This window comes from Cetorhinus maximus, chromosome 10 (genome assembly GCF_964194155.1).
Source record: "Cetorhinus maximus chromosome 10, sCetMax3.hap1.1, whole genome shotgun sequence".
Lineage (NCBI taxonomy): Eukaryota > Metazoa > Chordata > Chondrichthyes > Lamniformes > Cetorhinidae > Cetorhinus > Cetorhinus maximus.
This window is the reverse complement of record NC_135888.1, coordinates 111,211,026-111,237,950: the sequence shown is the minus strand read 5'-3', so window position 1 is coordinate 111,237,950 and position 26,925 is coordinate 111,211,026. Positions and strand designations below refer to the sequence as shown.

The 26,925-nt window shown below is 48.2% G+C and overlaps 1 pseudogene; it reads left to right on the top strand.

Annotated features, from left to right (window-relative positions):
* Positions 1-209: 209 nt before the first annotated feature.
* Positions 210-26,925, top strand: part of LOC144685950 (organic cation/carnitine transporter 2-like) — an 80,341-nt pseudogene continuing 53,625 nt past the window's right edge.

The window sequence follows — 26,925 nt, the reverse complement described above, 5'->3', positions numbered from 1 at the left end:
AAACACTTCAATGCTGGCAAACAAACTGTCAATTAAAAGAACCCTCTTTAATGGTACAGTGGGATCGGGAGGAGCTCTCTGGGCAGGGTTAAGATTGGATTAGTATTTATAGGTGGAAGCAATTGAGATTTAACCAGAGTTTGAAATAACTCAAGGCTGTGGTTCTGGTCCGCCCTCCAAGGACAAATTGCTGCAATTTTACGGAAGAAATTCGCTGCTAGTCCTCTCGCTGTCACTAACATGCGGGATTACGATGAAATCACCGCTTTTCTCGGAGAATGGGGACCCTACCAGAAAGTTATCTTCTTCCTCTTGAGCCTCAGCATCTTTCCCAATGGTTTCTGCCATATGTCCAAAGTCTTTGTCCGGGATGTTCTAGAGCATCGTTGCTCAGTTCCTGGGAATCTCAATCTGAGTGAAACATGAATGAATCGGACTATCCCTCTGGAACAAAAAATACCAAACTCCAGTACAGCAAATGTAGACGGTACCGGCTGGATGTGGTAGTGAATCTTTCAGAGACATTTCCCAACCCAGATTCCTTCAATATGTCTGAGGTAGAACAGGAGCCCTGTTTGGATGGTTGGGAGTACAGTAAGGATCAGTACATCTCCACCATCGTCAGTGAGGTAACTGCCGGAAGGAATACAGGGATTTCACTGGCAATAGTGAATCTGAGAATAGATTATGAGGGTAACTAATATAATTTAGATTTTTGATAAAAAAAGAGCACATGCATTTGAACATGGCAGGGTGGATGAGAAGGTTGAATGGGTTTGGGAGTGGGCGCGGGTGCGTAAAAAAGGTGCCCTAAATATAGTCTGCCTCACCTCTCCTGACTGGATAGCCTCATCCAGAGTGATCACCTTCTGCAGTAGAAATACACAAAATAAACAAGTAGTAAAGTTTGGGACCCAGAACTTCAGGACCCTCACAAACTCGTCCGCAGGTGAATGCCCAGAAGGACACGCTGCGATCGTTGCCTGAGCTCCAGCAACATGACATTGACACTGCCGCTCTGAGTGAGAACCAGCAAGCTGGAGAGGAGATCTCAAGGAACTCCAAGGTGGCTATACTTTCTACTGGACAGGGAAATTGGAAGAAGAATGCGGAGTTCACAAAGTTGGATCTGCTATCAAGAATGAACTTGTGAACCAGCTTCATGAGTTCCCTCTTGGAAGAAATTAGCACCTCATGACTGTTCATCTCAAACTGGCAAGGAGCCAATTCGCCACCATGTTCAGTGCACATGTCCCAACTCTAGATGCCGATGACAAAACCATGATTTCTATGCCTGCTTCAAAAGACGACAGGCATTTTCTTCACAGGGACTTAGATGAGCTTCCAATCTCTGGAATGGAACTATGGCAGGAAAGGGATTGAAAATTGTCAACTCCAACAGCATTCTTCTCCTTGCCAAATGCGCAGAACGTGAGCTTATTATCACCGGTACCATGACCTCCAGAAGAACAAGTACAAACCGTCATGGCAACACTCTCAGCCCAAGCACTTGCACTTGATCGATTACATCATCGCCTGTGCCCAAAATCGTAAAGATGTCTGCATCACCAGAGCAATTGCAGGACTGATGACTACTGGACCGATCACTGACTTATTCATTCAATTATGTCCATCAAACTGGCTCCAAAATGACAGGTGCAACAGAAGAGAATCCACAAAAGACCAATGTCAAAGCTCTGATGGATCCAGTCAAAAAAGAATGATTCCAACAATGCCTTAGGGATAAACATTAAAAGAGAATACGCCATGATCTGAATAATAATTCATTATTAATCATTAATAATTAACCAGACATTCCACATGACAACAAATGACCCACGTGCCATAAAGTCTACAGACCCAAATCGGCCTCATCAGCCATCTTTGGACCCATGGAAGACAATCATCCTTGCTTGTAAGGGATTGCCGATGATAATTCCTTAAGGCTACCCTGACCTTTGAAGGGGAGGTGCATTCTGGCTGCAGCAGGTACTGGAAGTGGATGGGAAAGATACTCTGAGCAGAATGAACGCTGACTAATGTCTGAACATTGCAGAGAGCGTGCTCCAAGGTTCTCACATGCAGCACTGGAGGTTTTGGTGCAGCAGGTGTACAGGAGAAAAGAGGTTCTGTATCCACTAGAGGCAGTACACCCTCCAGACACACGCCATGAAGCCAGAAGGAGTAGATAGCCAATGTTAGCAGACCTGGTGCCAAGGAACTGGATGTAGTGCTGAACAAAGTTCAAAGATCTAGGACAAGTCTGGCTGGCAGATTCAACCATCTGCAAACCATAAGGTTGGATGTACCATGAAAACTCGGAGTCAACTGGAACTTTAAATGAGCTTAATTGCTCTCTTAATTGTCGGCGGGCATCTTCCAACTTTCGCGCATGCCCGCCGTCCGAAATATCATGCGCTATTTCACGCTCAAGCATGAATTCTGCCCCAGGAGAACACTTTCAAACCCAACCATGATACCGAGTCCGGTGGCAGATGTTGCAGTTTCATTGCAGCACAAATAGCAACAACCCAATGTCTCAGTGCTGTAGTGCAAACTCAGATGGACATCATGCAATCTCAGCTGGTTGCCATGCAGACCCAAACTGCTGCCATCATGGTTGCAGATACCTGTGTTCAAAGGGGCTTACAGGCTCTCACAGCAGTCCAGGCTTCTGTACTCTAACAGATTACTAAAGTTGCTGAGTTGCCTGTCCAGGGGGGCGGCACATACTTGCTATCTTTCCTCAGTGTGTCATTAAGAGATTAATTTCTATAATATTATTGGAAGTTATTTTTTAAAATAGAGTTTAGTGGTGTCTATGGGTGTGTCTGTGTGTGTGTCTTAATTGGGTTAAAGCCAGCTAGTCTGGGTGCTTTGATGTATAGTAGTTTTAAGATGTAAATTTTTTTTTATTCATGCACGGGATGTGGGTTTCACTGGCTGGGCCAGCATTTATTGCCCATCCCTAGTTGCTCTTGAGAATGTGGTGGTGAGCTGCCTTCTTGAACCGCTGCAGTCCATGTGGTGTAGATACACCCACAGTGCAGTTAGGGAGGAAGTTCCAGGGTTTTGACCCAGTGACAATGAAGGAATGGCAATATATTTCCAAGCCAGGGTAGTGAATGGCTTGGAGGGAACTTCCAAGTGGTTGTGTTCCCATGTCTCTGCTGCCCTTGTCCTTCTAGATGGCAGTGGTCGAGAATTTGGAAAGTGCTGTCGAAGGAGCCTTGGTGATGATACACACTGCTGCCACTGTTCGTCGGTGGTGGAGGGGGTGAATGTTTATGTATGGGGTGTCAATCAAGTGGGCAGCTTTGTCCTGGATTGTGTCAAGCTACTTGAGTGTTGTTGGAGCTGCACTCAGCCAGCCAAGCAGAGAGTATTCCACCACACTCCTGGCTTGTGCCTTGTTGATGGTGGACAGGCTTTGGGAAGTCAGGAGGTGAGTTACTCACAGCAGGATTCCTAGTCTCTGTCTTGCTCTTCTAGCCACAGTATTTATATGGCTAGTCCAGTTCAGTTTCTGGTCAATAGTAACCTGCAGGAAGTTGATAGTGGGGGATTCAACAAAGGTAATCCCGTTAAATGTCAAGGGGAGATGGTTAGATGCTCTCTTGGAGATGCCCATTGCCTGACACATGTGTCGCAGGTGTTACTTGCCACTTCTCAGCCCAAGCCTGAATATTGTCCAGGTTTTACTGCATTTGGACATGGACTGCTTTAGTATCTGAGGAGTCGTGAATGGTGCTGAGCATTGTGCAATCATCAGCGAACATCCCCACTTCTGACCTTATGATGGAAGGTCATTGACGAAGCTGCTGAAGATGGTTGGGCCTAGGATACTACCCTGAGGAACTCCGGCAGTGATGTCCTGGAACTGAGATGATTGACCTCCAACAACCACAACCATCTTTCTTTGTGCTAGGTATGACTCCAACCACTGGAGAGTTTCCCCCCTGATTACCATTGACTCCAGTTTTGCTATGGCTCCTTGATGCCACACTCTATCAAATGCGGCCTTGATGTCAAGTGCAGTCACTCTGTTCAGTTCTTTTGTCCATGTTTGAACCAAGGCTGTAATGAGGTCAACAGTTGAGTGACCCTGGCAGAACACAAACTGGGCATAGGTGAGCAGGTTATTGCTAAGCAAATGCCACTTGATAGCACTGTTGATAATCCCTTCCATCACTTCACTGATGATGGAGAGTAGACTGATGGAGCGGTAATTGGCCGGATTGGATTTGCCCTGCTTTTTGTGTACAGAACATGCCTGGGCAATTTTCCACATAGCTGGGTAGATGCCAGTATTGTAGCTTTACTGGAACAGCTTGGCTAGGGGCACAGCAAGTTCTGGTGCACAATTCTTCAGTACTGTTGCCAGAATATTGTCAGGGCCCATAGCCTTTGCAGTATCCAGTGCATTCAGCCATTCCTTGATATCACGTGGAGTGAATCGAATTGGCTGAAGACTGGCATCTGTGTTGCTGGGGACCTCCGGAGGAGGCCAAGATGGACCATCCACTCGGCACTTCTGGCTGAAGATTGTAGCAAATGCTTCAGCCTTATCATTTGCACTGATGTGCTGGGCTCCTCCGTCATTGTGGATGGGGATATTTGTGGAGCCTCCTCCTGCGAGTTTATTTAATTGTCCACCACCATTCACGACTGGATGTGGCATGACTGCAGAGCATAGATTTGACCCGTTGGCTGTGGGATCGCTTAGCTCTGTCTATCACTTGCTGCTTATGCCTTTTGGCATGAAAGTAGTCCTGTGTTGTAGCTTCACCAGTTTGACACCTAATTTTTAGGTATTCCTGGTGCTGCTTCTGCCATGTCCTCCTGAACTCTTCATTGAACCAGGCTGATCCCCTGGCTTGATGGTAATGGTAGAGTGGGGGATATGCCAGGCTATGAGGTTACAGATTATGGTTGAGTACAAATCTGCCACTGCTGGTGGCCCACAGCACCTCATGGTTGCCCAGTCTTGTGTTGCTAGATCTGTTCAAAATCTGTCCCATTTAATATGGTGGTAGTGCCACACAGCATGATGGAGGGTATCCTCAATGTGAAGACGGGACTTGTCTCCTCAAAGATTGTGTGGTGGTCACTCCTACTGATACTGTCATGGACAGATGCATCTGTGGTAGGCAGGTTGGTGAGGATGAGGTCAAATATTATTTTTGTCCTCTTGCTGGTTCTGTCACCACCTGCCGCAGACCCAGTCTAGCAGCTATGTCCTTTAGGAGTCAGCCAGCTCGGTCTGTGGTGGTGCTACCGAGCCACTCTTGGTGATGGATATTGAAGTCCCCCATGCAGAGCATGCTCTGCACCCTTGCCACCCTCATTGCTTCCTCCAAGTGGTGTTCAACATGGAGAAGCACTGTTTCATCAGCTAAGGTGGAGCAATATGTGGTAATCAGCAGGAGGTTTCCTTGCCCACGTTTGACCTGATTCCATAACACTCCATGGGGTCCAGAGTCGATGTTGAGGATTCCCAGGGCTCTTCGGGGACTGCCCTTTGCCATTGTGTGGCTGCCTGCCTTAGACTGAACCCCCACTTCTTTCCTACCTGCTCCCTCTCTTAAACTCACCCTCTCCCCACCACTGCTCCAGTCCCTCATGCTCCCAAACTCTCCAGGCCCAAGAACCTAGACTTAACTTCTCATGGGTTCCTAAGCCTTGGCCTCCTCACTTCAGCTGCAGTCCCGGCTGCGGCAGCAGACGCCATCCTGCCGCTGCCGGGATTGATGGAGCTGCCAGCCAATCCAGTTCGACGGCAGCCCTAGAGATCTGGACTTTCATCCCAGTGAGGGAAAGATGTCCCACTCAGCCCTGGTTAATGAGCTCCACAGTGCTTAATTGCTGTGGGGCTGCTCTACATGGAGTCGGTCGGTTTCACGTTGACGTGGAGTTTCTGGGGGGTGGGAGCGGGGATGTGGGGGGGGTGACGTGCTGTCCACCCGTCGTGTTATTCAGCCCAAATATCAGGCTTCCTGCTCCTGCCCTGCTGTCTACGCCAAATGCATTATGGCGTGGTCAGTGTATTATTAGGGTCAATAGACTTGATAACAAGCCTAATTAACCCTTCATTGGTCATTTTAATATGGCAGGCGGGCTGCTGATTTCAGTGCCTGTCTGCCCCCATATTATGGGGGTGAGCAGGCATGCCCGCCGGGGGCACATAAAAGTCAGCCTCTTTTTTATTTAAAGTGAGTAGAGAATTCCATAGGGTCACCACCCTCTGAGTGAAGAGGTTCCTCCTCATCTCAGTCTTAAATGGCCTACGCGTAACCTAAGACTGTGACCCCTTGTTCTAGACCGTCCAGCCATAGGAAATATCATACCTGCATCCAGTCTGTCCATCCATGTTAGAATTGTATATGTTTCAATGAGATCCCCTCTTATTCTTTTAAACTCCAGTGAATACAGGCTTATTCAGCCCAATCTCTCCTCTTACAACAATCCTGCCATCCCAGGGATCAACCTGGTGATCCTTCACTACACTCCCTCTACGACAAGTATATCCTTTCTTAGCTAAGGAGACCAAAACTGCACACAATACATCAGGGGCAGAATTTTATGGCTGACGTGTGGGTGGCGGAGCCCGCACATCAGCGCTTAAAATGTCGCGCTCTGACGTCGTGCAAGCATCCCAACGTCAGTGCGCGGCATCGCGATATTTCGGTCGGTGGATGCGCACAGCAGTGGGGCTGTCGCCCGCCATTAATTAAAGGCCTCGTTAAGGCCCTTAATTTGCCAATTGTCCAGGAGTTTGAGGGGCCCATGCAAACTTCGGGTCTGCGCACGGGCCCAACGGGCAGGTGGGTAGGAGACTTTTTAATAAAACTCATGCAATGTCGGGATATGCGGACTCAGAAGGGTTGTTCATGTTTTCCACGAAGTTTTAATTGCAGAAAGTGTTTTAAAGTTGCCTATTTGATTGTTAGCAGTTCACATCGATTTCCAAGAGCTTTTTGTGTACTTTGAAACCAGTCTGCAGACAATAATCTTTCTCGGGCCTGCAGCTTTCCGGAGGCCTCCATTTAGCCAGGGGGTATGGGTTCTGACATCTCCACTGGAGGCAGCTCCTCTGAGGAGGAAGGGAGGGATAGAATAAGGAGGGGGCCAGGAGTGGACAATCAGCCTCCAGGGGAGCCACCTTTGGGAGGCCAGGCGCGGGCACAAGGGGCGCAGGGCCAGGAGGTTGTCCAAGGTGGAAGGGGCCACAGGAGACACCACTATCCTGTTGCCAGGGTATACAGGCAGCGAAGCAGCTACCTCAATATGACTGAGGTACAGTGCCGAAGGAAGCTCTGACTCTCAAGGGAGAAAGTCAACTATATCTGTCAGAATGATTGGCCCTGAGATATCTCCTAACTGTGTGGGAGGATACCCCATGCCAGCGGCTCTGAAGCTCACAGTTGCCCTCCACTTCTATGCCTCTGGCTCCTTCCAGGGCTCGGTGGGTGATCTTTGCGGTGTCCCCCAATCAGCTGTCCACACTTGTGTCAAGCAGGTTACAGTCACTCAATTCAGACGGGTATTGACCTTCATCCACTTCTGCTGCAACCAGGCAAGTCAGGCACAGAGAGCCAGAGGCTTCGCAGCCATTGCTGGCTTCCCCCGTGTCCAGGGTGCGATAGACTGTACACATGTGGCCATCATGGCGCCAGCAGGTGAGCCCGGTGCCTTCGTCAACAGGAAGGGCTTCCACTCCATGAACGTGCAGATAGTGTGTGACCACAGGATACTGATTCTGCAAGTTTGTGCAAGGTACCCAGGCAGCTCCCACGACGCCTACATCCTCAGACACTCCCAGGTGCCGGGGCTCTTCAGTGCTCCGGCTTGGCTGGATGGTTGGCTGCTGGGTGATAAGGGCTATCCCCTCAGAAGGTGGCTCATGATGCCTCTCCGTCATCCAAGAACAGAAGCTGAGCAGCGGTACAATAGGAGCCACACCTCCACAAGGGCTGTGGTGGAGGGAGCCATCGGCCTTCTCAAGATGCGCTTCCGTTGCCTGGACCAATTCGGGGGCGCACTCCAGTACCCCCCAGATCGCGTCTCTCTGATAGTGGTAGCATGCTGCGCTCTGCACAATCTTGTGCTGGAAAGGGGGGGATGCAATTGACGATGAAGACCTTGACACAGTGGATGAGGCTGCAACACAGGACTACTTTGCACCAAATAGCATGAGCAGGAAGCGATCGACAGAGCTAAGCTATTCCACAACCAATGGATCAGATCTAAGCTCTGCAGTCCTGCCACATCCAATCATGAGTGGCAGTGGACAATTAAACACCTCACTGGAGAAGGAGGCTCAACAAATATCCCCATCCTCAATGATGGAGGAGCCCAGCACATCAGTGCAAATGATAAGGCTGAAGCATTTGCTACAATCTTCAGCCAAAAGTGCAGAGTGGATGAACCATCCGGAGGACACCAGCATCACAGACGCCAGTCTTCAGCCAATTCGATTCACTTCAGATGATATCAAGAGATGACTGAAGGCACTGGATACTGCAAAGGCTATGGGCTATGACAATATTCTGGCAATAGTACTGAAGACTTGTGCTCCAGAACTTGCCGCACCCCTAGCCAAGCTGCTCCAGTACAGTTACAACACAGGCATCTACCCAGTAAAATTCCCCACATATGTCCTGAAAAAAAAACAGGACAAGTACATCCAAGTACAACCCCATCAGTCTACTCTCGATCGTCAGTGATGTGATGGAAGGGGCCATCAACAATGCTATCTAGCAGCACTTGCTTGGCAATAACCTGCTCACAGATGCCCAGTTTGGGTTCCGGCAGGGCCACTCAGCTCCTGACCTCATTACAGACTTGGTTCAAATATGGACAAAAGAGCTGAACTCCAGAGATAATGTGAGAGTGACTGCCCTTGACATCAAGGCTGCATTTGACCGAGTGTGGCATCAAGGAACCCTAGCAAAACTGGAATCAATGGGAATCAGTGGGGAATCTCTCTGCTAGTTGGAGTTATACCTAGCTTAAAGAAAGACGCTTGTGGTTGTTGGAGGTCAATCGTCCCAGTTCCAGGACAGCACTGCAGGGGTTCCTTAGGGTAGTGCCCTCGGTCCAACCATCTTCAGCTGCTTCATCAATGACCTTCCTTCCATCATAAGGTCAGAATTGGGGATGTTCATTGATGATTGCACAATGTTCAGCATCATTTGTGACACCTCAGATACTGAAGCAGTCCATGTCCACATGCAGCAAGACCTGGACACTTTTCAAACTCATGGCCACCACTATCTGGAAGGGCAAAGGCAGCAGATAGATGGGAACACCACCACCTGGATATTCCCATCTAAGCCACACATCATCCTGACTTAGAAATATATTGCCATTCCTTCACTGTCGCTGGGTCAAAGTACTGGAATTCCGTCCCAGCAGCACTATGGGTGTTCCTGCTCCAATGGACTGCAGCGGTTCAAGAAGGTAGCTCATCACCACCTTCTCACAGCAAAAGAGGGATGGGCAATAAATGTCAGCCTTGCCAGCGATGCCCACATCCCATGAATGAATTTTTTAAAATGTATTAATCTGTTGTTTAATTTTTGCTCACTGATTTTGTATCCCCATGCTGGGGACAAATAAAGGGTGGATAAAACAGCTTGAGAGACGAAGGTGAAAATATTCTACATCAGATGTGTTAAACAGAGCAACTATCTGATATCAGTATTTCAATTCTGATAAATAAGTTCATGTATTACAGATATAAAATTCTGCAGAGTAAAATCACTTTGATTGTATGACTGCAATTATTTGTGCTCGCCTCCTGTGTTTTATCAAATGTGTTAACCCTTTCAGTTCCAACACAAAGTGTGAGCTCACCTCCTTAATACCTGCCCTTTGTCATTCAGTTTTCCATGGACAGAATCTTCCAGTCGGCGAGCGGGGGCGGGGCCCACTCGCCGACACGTAAAATGGCCTATTGAGGACATCGAAAACTAATTAAGGTCGTTAATGGACCTGCCCGTCCAACCTTAAGGTTGGCGGGCAGGCCGGGAGCCCTGGCAGGCTTTGGAAAAAGCATGAAACCTCATCCACGGGCGGGATAAGGTTTCATGAGGGCATTTAAATCTTTAAGAAAGTTTTCAATAAAACTTATGGACATGTCCCAATTCATGTGACAGTGTCACATGAGGGGACATGGCAGGGAAAATTTTTAAACATGTTAAATAAAAGTGTTAAATTGGAGCTGATCTGTGCACTCTTTCGTGCGCACGCGCGAAAGAGCGCACTCTCGGCTGAGGGAATCCCCCCCCCCGCACAGGGAGTGTGGTGCTTCCTGGCGGACGTCACACTGAGCGGGCCTTAATTGGCCCGCCCACGTAAAATGGCCGCACACCCCCAATCAGGGACGCTGATCGGAGGCACACACGCCCGTGCCCGCTCCTGCACTTCCCCCACAATAGGGGGAGAATTTTTCCCATGTTCCAAAAACAATATGTGTAAGAGCGAAGGATTGTCAAGGGATACTCTAATTAAAAACAGGCAAATTAGCCAATAAGCTTGGTGGCGAGCAAATTACTGGAAAAAAATTTTAAGGGGCAGTTTATGTTGTCGTTTGGAAAGGCACTAATTAAACAAGGACAGGCAGTATGCATTTGTGAAGGGAAGATCTGTCTGACTGACTTGATTGCATTTTTTGTGCTATTAACAAGGGGGGACCGATAAGAGTAGAACATTTGATATATACATGTTTTTCAGTAAGGCTTTTAATAAAGACGCACATGGCAGACTGGTCATAAAATAAAAACTCATGGGCCTGAATTTTCAGGTTGGTGGGGGGGCGGAGCTGGAGTGGGCGCGGGCAGGCGGGGGCGGACCCGATCGCTGCCCATGATCGGCTCTGCGCCACCCTTTTACGTGGGCGAGCCAATTAAGGCCCAGCCAGCGTATTTCTCGACTCCCGAGGATAGCGGGAGTGGGCGGGCGGTGGGCGTGGGCAGACCACTGGGTCCAATGGCGACCCGGCAGCCTGTTTAAATGAAGGCCTGACAGCCTTATCCAGGCTGCTCACAATGGCAAATGCATGGCCACAGCAGAGGTCTTCTGGTGAGCAGGCCAGGCCGGAGGGTAGGGCGGGAGGCCAGTGTGCCCCTCATTTTTCGTATGACTGCCTTGCTGCCCTCCTCGAGGAGGTGGCAGCACAGCGGGAGGTGCTGGTCCCCCAGGATGGAAGGAGGAGGCCCCCCCCACACCACATAATGAAACGTGCCTGTGAGGAGGTGGTGGAGGTGGTGAGCTCCCGCCATGTGGTGCGGCACACCTGGATCCAGTGCCCCAAGCGCTTCAACGACTTGTTGCGCTCCGGCAGGGTGAATACCATGTTGGCATTGGGCACTTAACCCAGCAGGTTGGCTTACCCCCCCTGTTGCCACCCCGCCCACCACTCCCCCCCAAGTCCGAGTGTCGTAACTGCATTGAATCATTGACGGTATTTGTCCTTTGCTGGGTGGGCAAGCAGAAACTGTCCATGCTGAGATCAGCCTGAGTGGGTGATGAAGAGGTGTGTTTTGCCCCCACAACATGTGTCACACTGAGTCCCACATGACTGGTTTTGGGGCAACCTGGAGGAGCTGCACCTGGGCGCAGTGTTAGAACTCCAGGACATGTCCTAGTCAGGGTGATGAGATGGTGGGAGGGGAGCTTCAAGGTGGCGTGGCAACGAATCGTCTGCTGCGCTCTGCGCTCCACGTGCTTGCGCCTCCTTGCTGTGGAAGGATATACTGTGTGGTGCCTAATGTGATGTGGGCAGCATGTGTCCAAGGGGTGGGAGGGTAGGGAGCGGACCTAGCATCTTTGTGTGAGTGTTCGACAGCAGCAGGGTGAGGAGGCACTGGAGGCCTGATGTGTGCCACTCTGATTGGGGTGGGCCATGCACGAAGAGAGTCCATGTGCAAATTGCACTCATCAATGCTCGTCTCTCATTTTCAGGAGGAGAATGCTCATTACGTGGCAGAGCGTGTGAGGACTGGCCTCAGCAATGCAGAGATCGCCATTCTAAACCGTTTCAAGCAGGAAGCCCTGGATTTGGAGAGGCGCCATACACCCAGGTCCATTGGTGTCGGTGAGGCTGGGGTGCCCCGGCCAGGTATTTATGCCCAACAGTGAGGTCAGCGTTGTCCTCCCAACAGGCATAGCACTGCTGAATATTAAATGATGTAACTTTGCAACTTGGCATGACCATTGGTTATGGAAGGATGAACGCATAAATGATCCTGGGGACAGGGATGGACTTTGTCATTGTCTCCATGCTAAGTGATCCACTGTCCTTGTTCTTCCTTTCAGCATCAGCGGAGCAGGGCTGGGAGGAGGAGCAGCAGAGGCCCCCTTTCACACCTGAGGGGCCTGAAGTCTCAACAGCACCACACCATTTCTGCGAGGCAGGCACCAGTGCGGATACTAGCACCAGGGTGGGAATTAGAACAACATCTAGTGTCCCGGGGCACAGTGGTGAGGGCACTTCACAGTCACTGGAGGAGCTGGCAGAGCCAGAGTGCCCATGGTGCCAGCAGTCAGAGGACTGCAGGGGACCAGGCACATGCTCAGTCGGTGCCTGTTGATGTGCCTCTAGAGTCGTCTGCGATGCAGCAGGGTCAGGAAATGCGGCCGGGTGTGCGGAAGCATCTGGGGGAGATACTTGAGGCTATGCTTGGATTGGTCTCCGTGGTGGAGGAGTCTATGAGGCTGCTCACCAAAGCAATGAGCCACATGTCAGAGTGCAAAGTGTCCTCCATGGAGAGAGTGGCGACTCTCGTGGGGAGCCTACACCAGGAGACCCATCAGGGCTTCCTGGGGATCCGCTCTGACCAGCAAGCCCTCACTTTAGTATTGACCTCAGCTGGTCAGTGCCAGTGTGGGAGATGGTGTGGGTATCAAGTTTCCCAGCTCGGTGCCCATCCATCCACAGTGAGCAGGGAGGTCTGAAGCGACATCACGTCGGTGCAGCAGCTGCCTGTCATCTCTGCGGGCTCCTCTCAGGGCGCTCCGGATGAGGGCGGCAACTCCTCCACCCCTCTGCCAGTGACCATATCATCTGGTGAGGCTGCAACAACGGCCCCAGCACCTGGGAGTGTCTGAGGATGTAGGCGTCCTGGGAGCTGCCTGGGTACCTTGCACAGACTTGTAGAATCAGCATCCTGTGGTCACACACTATCTGCACGTTCATGGAGTGGAAGCCCCTCCTGTTGATGAAGGTACCGGGCTCACCTGCTGGCGCCTTCATGGCCACATGTGTACAGTCTATTGCACCCTGGAAGTGGGGGAAGCCAGCAGTTGCCATGAAGCCTCTGGCTCACTGTGTCTGGTTTGCCTGGTCCCAACAGAAGTGGATGAAGGTCAATGCACGCCTGAACAGAGCGTCTGTAACCTACTTGACACAAGTGTGGACAGCTGATTGGGAGACACCGCAAAGATCACCCACCGGAAGGAGCCAAAGGCATAGAAGTTGAGGGCAGCTGTGACCTTTAGAGTCACTGGCATGGGGTGTCCACCCACACAGTTAGGGGAGATCTCAGGGCCAATCATCTGACAGATATAGTTGACATGCGGGGCCCTCCCTCACACGCCAACGGGAAAATTCTGCCCGTCGGGTACAAAGATAATTGGTGAGTTGGGTCCAATATTACCTAATTGTCAGGAAGAGAAAGATAATGGTTGCTGGGTATTTTGTGATTGGAAAGCTGTTTCCAGTATAGGGTTCAGCGATGCAGATCTAGGAGGCACGATAAAGAAGTTTACAGATGATATAAAAAATGGCTTTAGGCTCGAAAGTGAAGGATAAAGCTGAAGACTGCAGGAAATATCAATGGACTGGTCAGGTAGGCAGAAAAGTTTGAAAAGAAATTCAGCCTGGAGAAGTGTGTGGTAATGCATTTGGACATGGCAAACGAGACAAGGGAATACACAATAATTGTTCGGATTCTTAAACCCTGCTCCCCTGTCTCCTCCATCCTCAATTCCGTCAATTAGTGCAAGGAGCTCATTGACTTATTGATTCAATCCATCACTTTCTTATGATTAAGAGGAAGGTAATAGGACAGTAATTAGCTATGGAAAGATTTATCCTGTTTTTATGTATAGCAAAAACCTGGAAAATTTTCCATGTTGTTGACGAGATCCCAGTGTCACAGCTGTACTAGAACAGTTAGAACCAAAGAACCATAGAAAAGTTACGATGCAGAAAAAGGTCATTCAGCCCATTGTGTCTGCATCGGCTAAAAAAGAAAAGAAAAAGAAACTAGCTGCTCATTTAAATCCCACTTTCCAGCACCCGGTCCATGGCCTTGCAGGTTACAGCATTTCAGCTGCAAGTCCAGGTATCTTTGAAATGAGTTGAGCGTTTCAGCCTCAACCATCAATTCAGGCAATGAATTCCGGACGCCCATCACCCTCTGGGTGAAATAGTTTTTCCTCATGCTCCCTCTAATCCTTCTACCAATCACCTTAAATCTATGCCCCCTGGCAAATGACCCCTCAGCTAGGGGAAACAGGTCTTTCCTGTCTACCCTATCTAGGCCCCTCATAATTTTGTACACTTCAATTAGGTCACTCCTCAGCCTCCTCTGTTCCAAGGAACAACAACCCTAGTCTATCCAATCTTTCCTCATAGCTGCAATTTTCAAGCCCTGGCAGCATTCTTTACCACCTTATTCACCTCTCCTGCCACCCTCAGGCACCTGTGGACATGCACTCCAAGGTCTCTCCCTTCCTCAACCCCTCTCAAATTCCTCCCATTAATTGAGCATTCTCTTGCTTTCTTTGCCTCCCCAAATGCATTACCTCACATTTCTCTGGATTGAATTCCATTTACTACTTTTCCACTCACTCAACCAAACCATTGATATAATTCTGGAGACAAAAGCTATCCTCTTCACTATCAACTACACAGCCAAGTTTTGTGTTATCTGCAAATTTCTTGATCATGCCTCCCACATTTAAGTTCAAATCATTAATATATAAAACAAACAGCAAGGGCCCTAACACAGCTCCCTGTGGAACGCCACTGGAAACCATGTTCCATTCGCAAAAACATCCATCGACCATTACCCTGTGTTTCCTGTCGCTGAGCCAATTTTAAATCCAACTTGCCACCTTCCCCTGTTCCATGGGATCCCATGGGATCTCACTTTTCTGACCAATCTGCCATTGTCAAATGTCTTACTAATATCCATGTGGACAACATCCACTGCACTACCATCATCAGCCTTCCTGGTTACTTCCTCGAAAAATTCTATTAAATTAGTAAGACACAATCTTCCCCTAACAAAACCATGCTGACTATCCCTGATCAATCTGTGCCTTTCTAAGTGACAGTTAACCCTTTCTCTCAGAATCGGTTCCAATAATTTGCCCACCACTGAAGTCAGACTGACCAGTCTATATTTTTCTGGCCTATCCCTCGCACCCTTTTAAAATAATGGTACAATGTTCACAGACTTCCAATCCTCTGGTACCTCGCCTGTATCTAATGAGGATTGGAAAATGATCCTCAGAGAATCTGCTGTTTCCTCCCTGGCTTCTTTGAACAACCTGGGATGCAATCCATCCTGCCCTGGTGATTTATCCACCTTCAAGGATGTCAGTCCCTCCAATACATTCTCTCTCATTATGCTTGTTTTATCTAATATTTCACATTCCTCCTCTTTAACTAGAATGTCTGCATCATCCCTCTCCTTTGTGAAGAAAGGGACAAAGTACTCATTGAGAACCCTACCCACATCTTCAGCATCAACACACAAGTTAACACCTATACCTCTCATAGGCCTTGCTCTTTCCTTGGTTATTCTCTTGCTCTTAATGTACTGGTCAAACATCTTTGGGTTTTCTTTGATTTTACCCTGCCAATATTTTTTCGTATCCTCTTTATGCTTTCCTAATTTCCATTTTTACTTCACCCATGTTATGACCCAGCAGTTGGTAAAGGCTGTTTTTTAAAATCCCAGAGGGAAACTTTAAACAACTGTCATAACCTATACTTTTAAGTGGTATGTTTTGAATTGCAGCTCTAAATTCAGGAATAAGACCGCCAGTTCACGAGATATTTTAAATCAAACTGCATGAGACATTTATTAATTTACACAAGTTAAACATATACACATGGCTACAAATTACTACTATCATAACTTTTTAACAAATTCCCAAACTAATCTACACGAAGGCAATAACAACCCATAGACTTTAAGCAGACATCAGGCAAAGCAGTTTCACCTTACAAATTCAAAATTAGGTTCCTTTCACTTTGGTTCCTTGGCAGACAGTTGTAGGCTTACAGCTGCTTTGATGTTACATGCCTCTGCCGTGCACACACAAAGCTGCTTTCTGTTACACCCAGCACTTCTCTTTGAATGTAAATCAGGTCCTTTGAACTTCACCTCTTCTAACAATCAAACCCCTTTAATAATACCAATTTTATTAGTAATATAAACACTGGTGTCTCCTAGCTAGGTGCCAGATTTCATTCCCTTTCTTGAATGCTGTATTCAACAAATTGCAAATATCCTCTACCTCTGTGTTCACATCTCAAAACTACTACACATCAAAACACCCAGATTAGCTGGCTTTAATCCAATTAAAACATACACAGGCACACCCACAGACTAAACCTCTATTTAAAAAAAATAATTTCCAATAACATTATATACATTAATAGCTGCATGACACCCCCTGTACTTTCTATACTCCTTCAGGCTTACTACAGCATTAAGCTTTTTTGTGACTGCCATAAGCTTTCTTTCTCTGCTTTTTCAGAGGGCTCTAGGTTTGGCAGTGCCACCCTTTTTCTTTGTGGGGATATGTCTACATTGTACCTGTAGAATCTTGCTTTTTAATACTCCCCACCGATTTCACACTGTTTTCCCTTCTAGTAGCTGTACCCAATCCATTTTCACCAGTTCACCTCTCAGTTTTATAAAATTTGTCTTCCGCCAATTTAGAACTTTTACTCCTGTTCTATCTTTTTCCTTTTCCATATTGATGCTAAATCTAACTGTATTTTGGTCACTATCTCCAAAATGGTCCTCCACTGCTACTTCATCCACTTGCCCAGCTTCATTTCCTAAGGCTAAATCTAGAATTACACCCCCTCTCATTTGGCTTGTTGCATGCTGGCTAAAGTAGTTCTCTTGAATGCAGTTCAAGACCTTTATTCCCTCTGTTCACATCCCAGCTGATATTATGGTAATTGAAGTCTCCAACTATTACTGCCCTATTTTTGCACTCAGAAATTTGCCTATGTATTTGCCCTTCCACTATTTGGGGGCCTATAGTACTCTCCGAGCAATGTGGCTGCCCTTTTTTATTTCTAAGCTTAACCCATATGGCCTCATTTGATGATTAATTTGGTATATCATCCCTCCCCACAGCTATAATTGATTCTTTAACCAATAATGCTACACCCCACCTTTTTTATTCCTGTAATGAATTTGATGTACCGGACAGGTTTCCTACTTGAAACAGATAATTTTATTACAGAACTCTTTTAGAAGCTTGAACCAAGCCCACCGCTAGAAAGCTCCGCTCCCCAGGGTTACCCGCGCTTAGGACTCATTTGTCAGAACAATCACATGACCCCTAAAGGCAGTAGGAAAGGTTATACCTACAATCACTACAATTCCTCTCTCTATCCTGCCTGAAAACTCTATATCCAGGGATATTGAGCTGCCATTTTTGCCCCTCTTTAAACCAAGTTTCCATTATAGCGATGATATGTGTCTATCTGTTCCCTCAGTTCATCAGTTTTATTTGCTATATTCTTTGCGTTTACATACATACCTTTTAACAGTGCCAAATTCTTGTGCTTTACACTTTGTAACACGTGCTCCTTCTGTCTTTCAGAGTCACTCACTAATTTTCTATCTCACATTCCCTGCTCTGAATTTGCTCTCAGGTTCCCATTCCCCTGCCAATCTAGGTTAAACCCCACCCCCACCAAGAGCACTAGGAAATTGCCCTGCGAGGATATTCGTCACAGTCCTGTTCAGGTGTAGACCATCCGGCTTGAGCAGATCCCACTTTCTCCAGAACTGTCCCAATGCCTCAGAAATCTGATGCCCTCCCTCCTACACCAGCTTTCCAGCCATGTGTTTAATCGCTTAATTCTCCTGTTTCTATATTCACTTGCACATGGGACTGGGAATAATTCTGAGATTGCTGCTTTAGAGGTCCTGCTTTTCAATCTCCTTCCTAGCTCCCTGAAATCTGCTTTCAGGACCTCATCCCCTTTCCTACCTAAGTCATTTGTACCAGTTTAGCTCTGAAATCAGCTAACACTGGTGCACAGGACTATAGTATTACAGCCAGCATATTGTCCCTAACCTGAGCTGTCTCCAATGCAGTCAGACAATCTTTAAAGTCATGTAATGTGGACTGAATTCACTGGGACACAGGCATCCATGATGGAGGAGACCTCGAAGAATGGACAAATAAGATCACCCATGTAACACTTTTTGTTGAAGACACTTGACTAAGACTGAAAATCTGTGACATGATGTCGTATACAGTAAGTGCTGAATTGCATTTGTCAAAGGGCTTCTGTCACTGACTTTGTTAAAGTTCAGTTCACAAAAGTGAGATTTCTTCATTATCAAGGCAATGGTGGATGTCCTATCAATAACTGGGGCACGCTGTTTATGTTATTGAACCAGTAATCCAGAGGCCCTGACTAATAATCCTGCAGAACATGAGTTCAAATGTCACCATGTGAATTTGAAATCAGCTTTAAATAAAAATGAAAATAAAAGTGGAGCTGTTGATCTGTTATTAAAACTTAACCAGTTCATTAATGTCCTTCAGGGAAGAAAATCTGCCACGACAAAAATAAAAATACCTGGAAAAGCTCAGCAGGTCTGGCAGCAACTGCAGAGAGCAACACAGTTAACGTTTTGAGTCCGTATGACTCTTCAACAGAACTAAGGAAAAATAGAAGAGAGGTGAAATATAAGTTGGTTTAAGGGGGGGTGGGACAGGTAGAGCTGGATAGAGGGCCAGTGATAGGTGGAGATAACCAAAAGATGTCATAGACAAAGGACCAAAGAGGTGTTGACAGTGGTGATATTAGCTAAGAAATGTGCTAATAGGCAACATTAAGGGTAGAAAGCAGGACAAGCAAGGTACAGATAGCCCTAGTGGGGGTGGTGTGGGGTGGGGGGAAGGGAACAAAATAGGCTAAAAGGTAGAGATAAAACAATGGATGGAAATACATTTAAAAATAATGGAAATAGGTGGGAAAAGAAAAATCTATATAAATTATTTGAAAAAAAAGGGGGGATCGGAAAGGGGGTGGGGATGGAGGAGAGAGTTGAAGTCAATATTCGGTCCGGAAGGCTGTAAAGTGCCTAGTCGGTAGATGAGGTTCTGTTCCTCCAGTTTGCGTTGAGGTTCACTGACACAACGCAGCAGGCCAAGGACGGATATGTGGGCATGAGAGCAGGGTGGAGTGTTGAAATGGCAAGCGACAGGGAGGTCTGGGTCATGCTTGCGGACAGACCAAAGGTGTTCTGCAATGCGGTCACCCAGTCTGCGTTTGGTCTCTCCAGTGCAGAGGAAACCGCATTGGGAGCAATGAATGCAGTAGACTAAATTGAGGGAAGTGCAAGTGAATTGCTGCTTCAATTGAAAGGAGTGTTTGGGCCCTTGGACAGTGAGGAGACGGGAAGTAAAGGGGCAGGTTTTGCACCTTCTGCGGTTGCATGGGAAGGTGCCGTGGGAGGGGGTTGAGGTGTAGGGGGTGATGGAGGAGTGGACCAGGGTGTCCTGGAGAGAATGATCCCTGCGGAATGCCACCGGAGGGGGTGAAGGGAAGATGTGTGTGCTGGTAGCATCATGCTGGAGTTGGCGGAAATGGCGGAGGATGATCCTTTGAATGCGGTGGCTGGTGGTGTGATAAGTGAGGACAAGAGAGACCCTATCATGGTTCTGGGAGGGAGAGGAAGGTGTGAGGGCAGATGCACAGGAGATAGGCCAGACACGGTTGAGGGCCCTGTCAACCACCGTGGGTGGAAAACCTCCATTAAGGAAGAAGGAAGACATGTCAGAGGAACTGTTTTTGAAAGTGGCATCATCAGAACAGATGTGACGGAGGCAAAGGAACTGAGAGAAAGGGATGGAGTCCTTACAGGAAGCGGGCTGTGAGGAGCTGTAGTCGAGGTAGCTGTGGGAGTCGGTAGGCTTGTAATGAATATTGGTGGACAGTCTATCACCAGAAATTGAGACAGCGAGGTCAAGGAAGGGAAGGGTCAGAGATGGACCATGTGAAAATGATGGAGGGGTGGAAATTGGAAGCAAAATTAATAAATTTTTCCAGGTCCAGACAAGAGCATGAAGCAGCACCGAAGTAATCATCGATGTACCGGAGAAAGAGTTGTGGGAGGGGGCCGGAGTAGGCCTGGAACAAGGAATGTTCCACATACCCCATAAAGAGACAGGCATAACTGGGGCCCATGTGGGTACCCATAGCCACACCTTTTATTTGGAGGAAGTGAGAGGAGTTTAAGGAGAAATTGTTCTGTGTGAGAACAAGTTCAGCCAGACGGAGGAGAGTAGTGGTGGATGGGGATTGTTCGGGCCTCTGTTCGAGGAAGAAGCAGAGAGCCCTCAGACCATCCTAGTGGGGGATGGAGGTGTAGAGGGATTGGACGTCCGTGGTGAAGAGGAAGCGGTTGGGGCCAGGGAACTGGAAATTGTTGATGTGACGTAAGGTGTCAGAGGAATCACGGATATAGGTGGGAAGGGACTGGACAAGGGGAGAGAGAATGGAGTCAAGATAGCAAGAAATGAGTTCCATGGGGCAGGAACAGGCTGACACAATCGGTCTGCCGGGACAGTCCTGTTTGTGGATTTTGGGTAGGAGGTAGAAGCGGGCCGTCCGAGGTTGGGAGGCTATTAGGTTGGAAGCTGTGGAAGGAAGATCTCCAGAGGAAATGAGGTCAGTAACAGCAGAGGCTAAGCATCAACTCGCAGCCACTTCCTCCTATCTCCCCCTGGATCATGACCCGACTGCTGAACATCAAGCCATTGTTTCCAGGACTGTTACTGACCTCATCTCCTCTGGAGATCTTCCTTCCACCATGGTCTTTGTAGGCTTCCCAATCCCCTGGTTTCCCACTGCTCTTCGCCACATTGTATGCTTTCTCTTTAGCTTTTATGCTGTCCCTGACTTCCCTTGTCAGCCACGGTTGCCTCGTCCTCCCTTTAGTATGCTTTTTCTTCCTAGGGATGAATTTTTGCTGTGTCTCCCAAATTACTCCCAGAAACTCCTGCCATTGCTGTTCCACTGTCTTTCCTGCTAGGCTCATCTCCCAGTCAATTCTGGCCAGCTCCTCCCTTATGCCTCTGTAGTTGCCTTTATTCAACTGTAATACCGTTACATCTGATTCCAGCTTTTTCCTCTCAAATTGCAGGGTAAATTCTATCATGTTATGGTCACTTCCTCCTAAGAGTTCTTTCACTTAAGCTCCCTTATCAAATCTGCCTCATTACACATCATTAAATCTAGAATTGCCTGTTCCCTAGTGGGCTCCACAACAAGCTGCTCCAAAAAGCCATCTCGTAGACATTCCACAAAATCCTTTTCTTGGGATCCACTACCAACCTGATTTTCCCAGACTACCTGCATATTGAAATCCTCCATGATCACTGTAACCTTGCCTTTCTTACACGCCTTTTCTATCTCCTGGTGTATCTTGTGCCCCACATCCTGACTACTGTTCGGAGGCCTGTACATAACTCCCATTATGGTTTTTTTACCTTTGCGATTCCTCAACTCTAACCACACAGATTCTACATCATCTGATCCGACATTGTTTCTTGCTATCGATTTAATTTCATTTCTTACTAACAAAGCAACCGCACCCCCTCTGCCAACCTTCCTATCTTTTCGATAGGATGTATATATTGGATGTTTAGCTTCCAGTCCTGATCCCCTTGCAGCCATGTCTCCGTGATGCCCACCACATCATACCTGCCAATTTCAATCTGCGCCACAAGCTCATTTACCTTATTTCGTATACTGCGTGCATTCAGATACAACACCTTCTGTCCTGTATTTCCCGTCCCCTTTCTCATTGTCGTCCCTTTATCTGATGTGCTTGAAGTTAGATTCCTAGCCCTTTCCAAACACTCTGTCCTATTTTGTGTTCTGGAGAATTTAATAGCCTCTCCTGGGCTCTCCTTTCTTTTCAGTTTTTTCATAATTTTCCATGAAGTTGAATCCAACCCCCTACACGCTAACCTGCTGCTTTGTTTCCCATTAGTCATACTTCTTGGAGTTTTACCCTTCCCTTCCCCCCCAGTTTCTAGTTTCAAGTCCTGTTGACCACCCTATTTACCCTTTTCGCGAGAATATTGGTCCCAGATCGGTTCAGGTGGAGACCGTCCCAACGGTACAGATCCCTCCTGTTCCAATACTGATGCCAGTGCCCCACGAAATGGAACCCCTCTTTCCCGCACCACTCCTTTAGCCACGTGTTTACTTCCCTTATTCTCACGTCCCTATGCCAATTTGCACGTGGCTCGGGTAATAATCCGGAGATTATAACCCTTGAGGACCTGTTCTTTAATTTAGTTCCTAGTTCCTGATAATCCCCAAAAAGATCCTCTTTCCTAGTCTTACCGATGTTACTTGTCCTGACGTGGACCAAAGCAACTGGATGCCCCCACTCCCTCTCCAATATCCTTTCAAGCCGGTCAGAGATGTCCCTCACCTTGGCACCGGACAGGCAACATACCATATGGGACTCTCGATCCTGCTTACAAAGGATGCTATCAATTCCCAGAATTATAGAATCCCCTACAACTACCACTTGTCTTTTTGCTCCCCCCTCTTGAATGGCCTCCTGTGCCACGGTGCCGTGGTCAGCTGGCTCATCCTCCCTACAGCCATGTTCCTCATCCACACAGGCAGCAAGTATCTCGTACCTGTTGGACAAGGTCAAGAGCTTGAACACAGGATCCCTCTACCTGCCTCATTTGCAGTCACACCCTGCTCAGCCTGACCACTGACCAAATTTGAGGTACTTAATCTACCGGGTGTGACCGCCTCCTGAAACAAAGCATCCAGGTAACTCTCCCCCTCCCGGATGTGCTGCATCGACCGGAGCTCGGACTCCAGCTCATCAATTCTGAGCCAGAGTTCCTCCAGCAACCTACACTTGCTGCAGATGTGGTCACTGCGGCTCGCAATGGGATCTGCCAGCTCCCACATCATACAGCTACAGCACATCACCTGCCCAGCTATCTCGACTTAGATAATTAATTTATTAATTAGCTTTGCAGTGTTTTTTTTTTCAAATTTGGTGCAGATTTCCTACCAACCAATCAGGTCACAGCTTTCCTATGATGTCACTTTTTCAGTTTTGGCTTCAGTTACTCTGTGCCCCAAGGTCACCAATCCGGTGCCCCTCCCTCTGAGTCTGCTCCCTGGAGACAAGGCCGCGAGTCCCCGAGGTAAGCTAGATTTATACTCACCGCTCCGGTGCTCCTCCCTCTGACTCTGCTCCCAGGATTTACTCACCAATCAGCTGCTTTTTCTTTAAAATCCACTTTCAGAAGAGTGTCCCTCGCAGGTCTGGTGCACTCCTGAAGGCACTGCCACTTCCTCTCTCTTTTTTTTTTAGGTTTGAGGAGGAGGGAGGGATGGAAGCACTAGAGCGATGTAATGTTTAGGCTATTCCGTTCTTTGACAGTGGGTCCTCCTCAATTCGCAGTGTCTGCAGTGACTTCTCCCAGAATGCTTCAGTCACTTCTCACCAGCGCCCTCTGTCGGATGCTCTTCCTCCTGTTGAGTGCAAAAGTCCATCTCCACAATTCCCTCCTGAGTTGCGGTGTCTGCGGCGACTTCTCCCAGATTTTTTTTTTGAAAAATATACTTTATTCATAAAATATCTGGAAGAACATTCCAAAACATTTCAAAATCACCATCACAAAAGTACAATCAGATTCAACTTTTACATATGAATCACAGGTGCATCAATACAATCAATGAATATTACAATCATTTCAATCTGGTCAATGCAGACAATCAGACAATGGTATTGGAGTTATCAACATATATCATGTTGCACTCCGAGGTGCTTCAATACATTTATAATACAAGTAATATTCACTGCATACATTCATTTTGAGCTGCACAACCCGAGGGGCTCTCAACAGTTCCCTGACCCTCGGTGCACTGTGGCAAGAAGGTCTTAGACAGCGACCTTTCCCCATTGCACCTTTGCGGCGGCTGCCCCAAGCTTTAGTGCGTCCTTCAGCACGTAGTCCTGGACCTTGGAATGTGCCGGTCTGCAACACTCGGTCGGGGACAACTCTTTGCGCTGAAAGACCAACAAATTTCGGGCAGACCAAAGAGCGTCTTTCACCAAGTTGATGATCCTCCAGCTGCAGTTGATGTTTGTCTCAGTGTGTGTCCCTGGGAACAGCCCGTAGAGCACAGAGTCCTGTGTCACAGAACTGCTCAGGATGAACCTCGACAGAAACCACTGCATCTCTCTCCAGACCTTCTTTGCAAAGGCACAATCCACAAGGAGGTGAACAACGGTCTCGTCCCCACCACAGCCACCTCAAGGGCAACGTGCAGAGGGGGTGAGACTCCTGGCGTGTTGGAAGGATCTGACGGGGAGGGCCTTTCTCACCACCAGCCAAGCTACATCTTGGTGCTTGTTGGAAAGTGCTGGTGATGAGGCATTCTGCCAAATGACTTTGACAGTCTGTTCAGGGAACCATCCCACAGGATCCACCCTCTCCGTTTCCTGCAGGGCCTCTAAGACATTACGTGCCGACCACTGCCTGATGGACTTGTGGTCAAAGGTGTTTCTCTGCATAAATTTTTCCACGAAGTACAGGTGGTAAGGCAAGGTCCAACTACTTGGAGCGTTCCGCGGCAGCGTGGCCAGACCCATCCTTTACAACACTGGGGACAGGTAGAACCTCAGCACGTAGTGACACTTGGTGTTTGCGTACCGAGGGTCTACGCACAGCTTGATGCAGCCGCACACAAAGGTGGCCATCAGTATGAGGGCGATGTTGGGCATGTTTTTTCCCCCTTATCTAGAGGCTTGTACATCGCGTCCCTGCGGACATGATCCATTTTCGACCTCCAGATAAAGCGGAAGATGGCTCGGGTGATCGCCATAGTGCAGGAGTCTGGAATGGGCCAGACCTGCACCACGTACAGCAACAGCGAGAGTGCCTCACACCTGATAACCAGGTTCTTACCCGCAATGGAGAGGGAGCAGCACTCCCACATGCCCAGTTTTCTTTTCACCATAGACACTCACTGCTTCCAGTTTCTAACGCATGCCCCGGTCCCTCCGAACCATATCCCCAACACCCTCAGGCCGTCAGCCCTGACGGTGAAGGGGACAAAGGATCGGTCAGCCCAGTTCTCAAAGAACATGGCCTCGCTCTTCCCACGATTTACCTTGGATCCCGAGGCCAGTTCGAACTGGTCGCAGATGTGGATCAGTCTGTGCACCGACAGCGGATCCGAGCAGAAGACGGTGACATCGTCCATGTACAGGGAGGCTTTGACCTGAGTGCCTCCATTGCCTGGGATTGTCACTCCTCTTATGCCCGGATCCTTCCTGATGGACTCAGCAATGGGTTCTATGCAACACACAAACAGGATAGGGAGAGAGGGCAGCCCTGCCTGACTCCAGATTTAATAGGAAAGCTATCTGATTCCCACCCATTGATTGATACTGCGCTACTGATGCTAGTGTAGAGCAGTTGGATCCAATTGCAAATTCCCTCCACAAACCCCATTTTGGAGAGCACATCCACCATTTAGGTGTGCGATATTCTATCAAAGGCCTTCTCCTGATCCAGGCTGATGAGGCAGGTGTCCACACAGGCAATCGTATCCCTGAGCAGCGCCAGGCTGTCAGAGATCTTCCTGCCCGGCACAGTGCAGGTCTGGTCAGGGTGAATCACCAATTCCAGAGCGGATTTGACCCAAGTGGCGATGACCTTGGACAGAATCTTATAGTCCACATTCAACAGTGAAATGGGTCGCCAATTTCTAATTTCCTCCCTTTCTCCCTTGTGCTTGTAGATGAGGGTGATGATCCCTTTCCTCATGGATTCTGACATGCTGCCGGCCAGAAGCATACTCTCGTACACTTCTAGCAGGTCTAGGCCGATCCAGTCCCACAGAGCCGAAAACAACTCCGCCGGCAAGCCGTCGCTTCCGGGAGTTTTACTCTTCTCGAAGGACTCAAGGGCCTTAGTCAGTTCATCAAGTGTTAGCAGTTTGTACAGACTCTCCCATGTACTGTCGTCTAAGACCTTCGTGATAGAGGCCAGGAAGGACTGGGAGGCCGTGCTGTCAGTGGGCTTCACATCATACAATCCGGTATAAAAGGATTTGCTGATCCTCAAAATGTCAGACTGCGATGACTTTACTGAGCCAACTTCTTCCTTCAGGCTGCTGATCACGGAGCTCTCTCTGTGTACCTTTTGGAAGAAGAAACGTGAGCATGTCTCATCCTGCTCCACGGAGCAGACTCTGGAACGGAAGATGATCTTGGAGGCCTCTGAGGCAAAGAGCGAGGCTTGCTGGCTCTTCACCTCTTGGAGTTCCTCCTTGACATCGACCCCCATCGACTGCAGCCACAGCAGATCTTGCATGTTTTTCTGGAGTCAGGACATTTCCCTCTGTTCCTTTCTAGCTTTCTTGGTGCCTTTGAAGATGAAAAACCTCTTGATGTTTCCCTTGACCGCTTCCCACCAGTGTGTCAGGGACTCAAAGAGGGGTTTCACGGTTCTCCAACCTTTGTAATCCCTCTTGAACTCTGGTTCTGTGGGGTCAGCATTTGTACATTTAGTTTCCATGCCCCCCTGCCTACCCTCTGGTCTTCCTCTAAGTGACAGTGAGCCAGTAGGAGGCAGTGGTCA